The sequence below is a fragment of the Carassius auratus genome, unplaced genomic scaffold (assembly GCF_003368295.1).
Source record: "Carassius auratus strain Wakin unplaced genomic scaffold, ASM336829v1 scaf_tig00047954, whole genome shotgun sequence".
Taxonomy (NCBI): Eukaryota; Metazoa; Chordata; class Actinopteri; order Cypriniformes; family Cyprinidae; genus Carassius; species Carassius auratus.
In genome coordinates this window covers 1-7,425 of record NW_020527056.1, presented here as the reverse complement: position 1 = coordinate 7,425, position 7,425 = coordinate 1, and positions in this window count along the sequence as shown.

The window sequence follows — 7,425 nt, the reverse complement described above, 5'->3', positions numbered from 1 at the left end:
TATTGTAGGTTTGATCCCAGGTGGGACTGATTCATGAATTGGAGATTTACCAAAGGATTGTTGCCGCGGTTGTGCCTTTGAGCGAGCCGTTCAATCCTGGTTTGCTCTATCTATGTAATTAGTGTCCTGTTAGTCACATTAAATAAAAGGCTCAGCTAAATGAGTAACCAAATCAGCGGTTCAGAAATTTGTATATATTCTGTGCATTACATTTTTCACACTGTGCATTTCCATAATAAAGTTCATCAAAGTTTTGCTCACAACTTTCTGTATTTGTTCTTTGTGCTCTGTGGAAAAGAGATTATCGAAAAGCGCTGCAGTACAGTTAACATTCAAATGCTACTGTCTGAGGAACTTTTCTGTGGCATAAGATTAGTTGACAGTTTTACCAACTGCCTTGTATAATATTAGTCTATGTCACATTTAATGAAGTATAGAAATTCATGTTATTAATGCTGAAATATAAAGATGATTATTCCACTTTCAGCAAGTTTCTTGAGCATTTCTTTAACTTGGCATGCACACACAGAACAGTAAAATGTGTTTTCTGTAAAGTAAAATGTTTAACATTTACATAACATAGCTAACATATGCACATGCAGCATGAACTTTAGAAAAAAACTGTGACTGATCCCAAGTTGTTGTGTACATGAATCTCAAATTATAAATGTGACCAGTGACCACGGACCACAAATTCTTAAGTCGTTGGGTTATATTTGTAGTAATAGCAAAAATACTAGCCTGACTACGTCAGACTTTGTTCTTCCGCTCAATTTCAGTTTGCTTCTGTACTCAGTCTGAGACAGCAAACCAGCTCCCAGATTTCCTCTGAATCCACACCAGCTGTCCATTCAACAAACAGAGGGCGGGCTGAGATCCGTGACATAGATGCTAAGCTAAGCGCCAAATTTAAGATTGTAGTCTAGGTTAGGGAAATCGGAAAATACAACGGACATGGAGACAGGGATGCTATTCGCTCTGTTGTGGAGAATATTCCCAACATTTGCCAACTGAAGCGTGAACAAAAAGAGTGTTTGTTTCACATTTTGAATAGAGGTGATGTTGTGGCCCTACTCCCGACAGGTTTTGGGAAAAGTTGAATTTATCAACTGTTACCGATCGTCAGCGAGAAACTGGGGAGACCAAAGTTCGGCAAGGCTATAATTGTGATTGTGTCCCCATTGGTTGCTCTCGTGGAGGATCAGGTTAAAGGAGGCAGCAAAACTCGCTCGATGGTTTTGTTTTCGCAGCAATCCTGTGTTTACAGCAGAAGTTCGAGACGACTGAGCCGGCAAATAACACACGTCATAACCAAACGTAATGTGATTGGCTTACAGGTACACCAATGATTTTAAACTTCAAACTAGCGTCTCACAACACGAAAGTAAATGCTTGTCAATTATGCCCTTGTCTACGAAGCAAAGCGAAGTAGCAGAATTTGTGATTACCAGACTACAAAAATACATTGAATGGGTCAAAATTATACATTTTTATTTTATGCCAAAAATCATTAGGATATTAAGTAAATATCATGTTCCATGAAGATATCTTGAAAATATCCTACAGTAAATATACCAAAATGTAATTTTTGATTAATACTATATGCACTTCTAAGAACTTCATTTGGACAACTTTAAAGGTGATTTTTTCAGTATTTAGATTTTTTTGAACCCTCAAATTACAGATTTTCAAATAGTTGTATTTCGGCCAAATATGGTCCTATCCTAACAAACCATACACATTGAAAGCTTATTTATTCAGCTTTCAGGTGATCTATAAATCTCAATTTCCAAAAACTAACCCTTATGACTGGTTTTGTGGTCCAGGGTCACATATGTTGTATAAAGAAATGAAGTGTCCCTTACTCTCTCCACATGACTATGTGACATGTTTGTATTTTAGCTTGCGGTCCGTAAATACAAGCTCAGGTTGTCTGTGTATGTACATGTGTGTGTGCATGTCTTTTAAAGAGGTGACTCTGAAGGTGAGTGTGAAGGTGAGATGGGCTAAAAGCTTAAAAGCCACATCCTCTCAGTGTGAAAGAGACAAACTACAGAGACTGAAGCAAACACAAAGTGTTTTTCAACATGCTTGAGTGTGTGTAGCACGTTTGCGTGTTTCTGCACGGGTTGCAGTTAACTCTCCCAGGGGAATGTCACTTTAGTGACTGTGTGTAATGGTCTAAGAGATGAATACGCTCTCTGCATTACAGTGTGGATACACACATTCACTTTTTCCCAAACACACACACACACATACACCTCCGAGCTAATCTGAGAGAGAGGGTTTGTGTGTTTCTGCAGCAACAATTTCATACACAAGTCACTTTCATTATTGGTCAGTGGCAAAAAGATCTGAACCAAATTCTGTGTGTTAGTTTTAAGACTGTATATACATGTGGTATGAGATTTTTAGATTGTTCTCTGATTTATTCATTTACATACACTTGCAATCAAAACTGTTCAATCCTCTTGACCTTCAAGACATCCTTCTGCTGTGAACAAAATTTTATGAGAACAGTTCAACCAAGGCATCAGTAATCTATTATAAAAATGTTATTACACATTTTCAAAGTGATTATTATTATTATTATTATTTTTACCTAATTATTATTACCTGAAGGTCTGGCTATGCGAGACTAAGGTCCAGGTGACTTTATACCGCTAAATTGGACTTACAATGGTGGGTATAGAAAAGAACCACACTGATTACAATAATCATATTTTGTTGCTTTACTGCCTGAAAGGAAGATGGACAGTTTCTGTTTTATCCAGCTGTATTTACCAGTGCAAGTAAAAATATCCAAGAAAAAAAAAAAAATCAGGTGTAGTTAATCACCTTCTCAAAGGCACACAGAAACAATTTCTAAATATGCATAGTTAAGCGATCCTGCATCATTCTGTTCTCAATCTATGTCACCATTTACCTTCAAAGTTCAATTCCAATACTCAAGTACGCAAATAAAGAGTATGCATGAACGTGCCCAGTTGTGTTGTGGATGCATCGAATGCAGATTTTAGAAATCCCAGAAGTCCGTTCGTTACATTCTTGGAAATTGTGAAACCGCCAAAGCCATTTGACTTTCAACTGTGATAGGCTGTGGTTATTTTGATCAGCTCAGCATGAAAAGAGCTTTCCTGAAGCTTTACAGCTTCAACTGTGGGTGGCAAGCCACTGTCAAAGATCTCCCGGATGAAGTTGTGGATAGACAAGAATTCAAAGGCTTTATCAATATCTAGATGCACATTAAGTCTATTATTAAAGGAAAACAACACCACCACCATTTTTCCATATTCCACTATGTCCTTTCCTCAAATTACATACCTCTCCTGTCTCAGATCGTGCACTCAATCGCTGCAGCGCATGGCACCTCTATACTAGCATTTAGCTTAGCACCATTAGGATCCAAACACGGATGTCACCATTTTGTGTCACCATACTTACTCGTGTAACTACTCATATAACTGTCTTTAAATAGGGAAAACATGAAAATGTTTGGTGGCTTCTAAATTCATCCCTGTTTGGATCCAAAGGAATGAATGGTGCTAAGCTAAACACCAGCATAGTGGCGCCACGCGCTCCAGCAATTGAGTGCACACACTGAGATGGGTGAGGTACGCATTAACTAGTGTAACCTCCTCCCTGGATCAGGACGTTGCTGCAAACTGCATGAAAGAGCCAAGAGGAAACTGATCACTGAGGCTACCAAGAGGCCTACAGCAACTCTGAAGCAGTTACAGGAATTTATGACAAAAGAGTGGTCATCGTGTGCATGTGACAACAATATCACAAATTCTCCACAAATGTTGCTTGTATGGGAGTTGCCAGAATAAAGCCACTTCTTAATAAAGGATGCATGCAGTGACTGGGTATTGCCAAAACACACCTTTAAGATTTAAGGCAGACAAAAATGTTATTATTTTGGCCTCAACACCAATCGATATGTCTGATGGAATTCCAATCCAGCTCACCATCCAAATAGCAGCATTCCTCCAGTAAAGCATGGAGGTGGTGATATCCTGTTATGAGCTGTTTATCTGCAGCAGGGACTGGAGCACTTGTCAGGATAGAAGGAAAAATGGATCAGGGCAAAAATACTTCAAATTCTTGAGGAAAATCTGCTGCCCTCTTTCAGAAAGTTGTCAATGGCAAGAAGGTTTCCCTTTCAACATGACAATGTCTCAAAGCACACAGCAAAACTGAGCACACAGTGGTTGAAGGAGAAAAAGGTGAATGTCTTTGCATGGTCTCGTCAGAGCCTAGACTTAAACCCCACTGAAATCTGTGGAATGACTTAAAGACTGCAGTCCACAAACACTCACCATCAGACTGAACTGAACTTGAGCAATTCTGCAAAGAAGAGTAAGCAAATATTGCAAAGTCTAGATGTTCAAAGATAGTAGATACATATCTCAACAGACTAAAGGCTGTAATTGAAACAAAAGGTTCAGCAAAATACTGACACAAGGGGGTGATCCTTTTTTCCAACTCAGTGATTCTATTTTTTGACATGTTGGTGTCTTATCTTTCACTTGTATGTTATAAGTTGCAAATGTGAATACAGCTGAAAAAAAAAAAAACAACTGTGTCCGTTTTCATTTCAGGCTGCAAAGCAACAAAATGTGATTATTGTAAAGGGGGGTGATTATTTTCTAAACCCACTGTACATTACCTCGTTTTCACAGATGAACGAGCCAGTTATTGAAACAGATCATGCAACCAAATACTAGCTGTATTTGTCCAATCAATGTTACTGACCTCATAAATATGCAAATGAGAACACTGAACCAGGGTTTACAAATGTACAGTATGTTGCTTTGCTTTTACATGTTCATTTTTAATGTTGATTTAACATCACATGGTTCTTCAGAAATCAATTTGCTGTTATGGTCCTCAAGAGACATTTTATTATCATCAATTTTGAAAGCAGTTATGCTGCTTAATATTTCAGTGGAAACGCTGATTCACTTCATTCTATAGCTTATTTGATCAATTAAATGCATACTTATCGAATGTTTATTTTTAAGATGGATTGATTTTCACTACAAAAATATTGATGAATTGTCCTACACTAGACAGATGTCCAATATATCCAATAAAATGATCTGTACAATAAGAATGTTTTTCCTGTTTCAAACTTACCATTTTAATAGTAAAAAATATTTGATGTCAGTGGGGTCTTTGATAACTGATTTCAAATGACAGAATAATGTCCAGTGAGAGGATGTGCTGTTCTGAGTAGTGTGCAACAGAAAATTTGTTAAACTGAAATTAAAGAATCCACCAGACTCCTGTCAGAGCATGTGATCCTGAGGAAACAGCTGGTGTGTGTAGTAGAAGCGGGTCAGTTCAGTATTGGTGAAATACTGTGCAGCCGCTCTGTGGGTCTCATTGCCCTTTAGTGAGGTTTGGGCAGGTGCCTTTCCAAACTGGGCATGATCCAGGACCGGAGGACACGGCTGAGCAAGGAATTACCACTGAGCACACACTCTGCACAAGACTGCTGCTATGGGCTGATACTGGACCTGTTGTTGTGTGTGTGGTGTGTGTGTGTGTGTATGTGTGGTGTGAGAGAGAGAGAGAGAGAGAGAGAGAGAGAATAGCTGGGTTTCCATCCAAAGTTGCAAATTTAACCTATGCACAAGACTGGAATATCACACAACACATTTGCGAACAAACACCATTTCCATTCAAAAAGTCAAAGAGAACAAAATCATCTCTTCCTGATAAACTGGCACTATACATCAATAAGAAAAGTAGGAGAATATTGAATATTACAATTTTCCTATATAATAAATTGCTTGCACCTCAGAATGAGCAGACATAACATAATGAAAGCACTTATTGCTTTTGGAGTTGGATGCTGCTGTCTGGGAACGCAGTTTAACAGTTGGGAGGCAATTATACAGAAATACTATAATGACAGACGTTGCTCTCGCATTTCTGAATGACCATATAACAAAATTTCAGATAATGCGGAACAAGATCGGTCCGCTGTTAGTCAGTATTTACCATCCCATAGCACAGTCATATTCAAAATGCAAGTCCATCTCTCATTATTCGTATTAACCCTTTTTAGCACAAGTCAAAAACCACCTCAAGCGAGGTTTTTTTTTTTTTTTTTGCAATTAAGGCATTTTTATTCAAATTCAGCGTTTCCATCACTCAATTCTGATGTGATACTTTAAAATGTGCATAAAAGCAAGATAGTTAAGATAGTTACATTGAATCTCACAACAGCGGACTGCTTGAACTTGGAACATTTAGCATTGGGTTATTCCTAAAGTCACTTTTCTGTTCCAAACATTTTGCATTTCTTTCTTTTGGCTGAACACAAAGGAAAATATATTGTATAAGATTGTATAAGATACTGTAGATGATATGTATCAGGTGACTTAAATCAGTCAGAGCAGACTTTTATGGAGCCAGAAGAATCTCAATAAAGATAAATGCACACACTACATTCACATTTGCACACACAGGATCCATACATGCACACACATAATTCATAAATACACACACAGGATACACAAATGCACACAAAATTCACAAATGCACACACAAAATTTAAAAAAGCACAGAAGATTCACAAATGCATACAAAATTCAGAAATGCACACAAAATTCAGAAATACACACACAATTCAGAAATGCAAACAACATTTACAAATGCACTCAAGATTCACAAATGCACAGGACAAGATTCAGAAATGTATTTCTGATGCACACACACATATATCTTGATTTACAAACTGCTTGCGGTCTGTGAACTTCACTGCATTTGTGTGTGAATTTTGAGACTCCCTTGACTTGACTCAACACACAAATGCCTTTTTTTAAACAGGGAATGATCTGCAACCAATCAGATATCTCCCTTGTTTTAGCCAATCACAAGAATGCACCCCACGTGGGGGATTGTTTACTTATAAGCCAATCAGCGAACAACTCACTTTCCTCAGCGAACGACTCACTTACCTCACACAGCCGGCGACTCACTTACCTCACACAGCCGGCGACTCACTTTGCGCAGCCAGCGACCCAACTTTGCGCAAGCGAACGACTCACTTTCCTCACGAGTCACGCAGCGAACGACTCACTTTCCTCACGAGTCACGCCAGCGAACGACTCACTTTCCTCACCCAGCGAGCGACTCACTTTCCTCACGAGTCACGCAGCGAGCGACTCACTTTCCTCAGCGAACGATTCACTTTCCTCAGGAGTCACGCAGCGAACGACTCACTTTCCTCACCCAGCGAGCGGACTCACTTTCCTCAGCGAACGATTCCTCAAGCAGCGAAGTTGAGCGAACGATTCACTTTCCTCACGCAGCGATCAACTCACTTTCCTAAGCGAAACGACAGCCGCAGACCCACTTTTCGAAGCCAGAGAAGCCACTTTCCTCTCGCAGCGGACCACTGACTCTCTC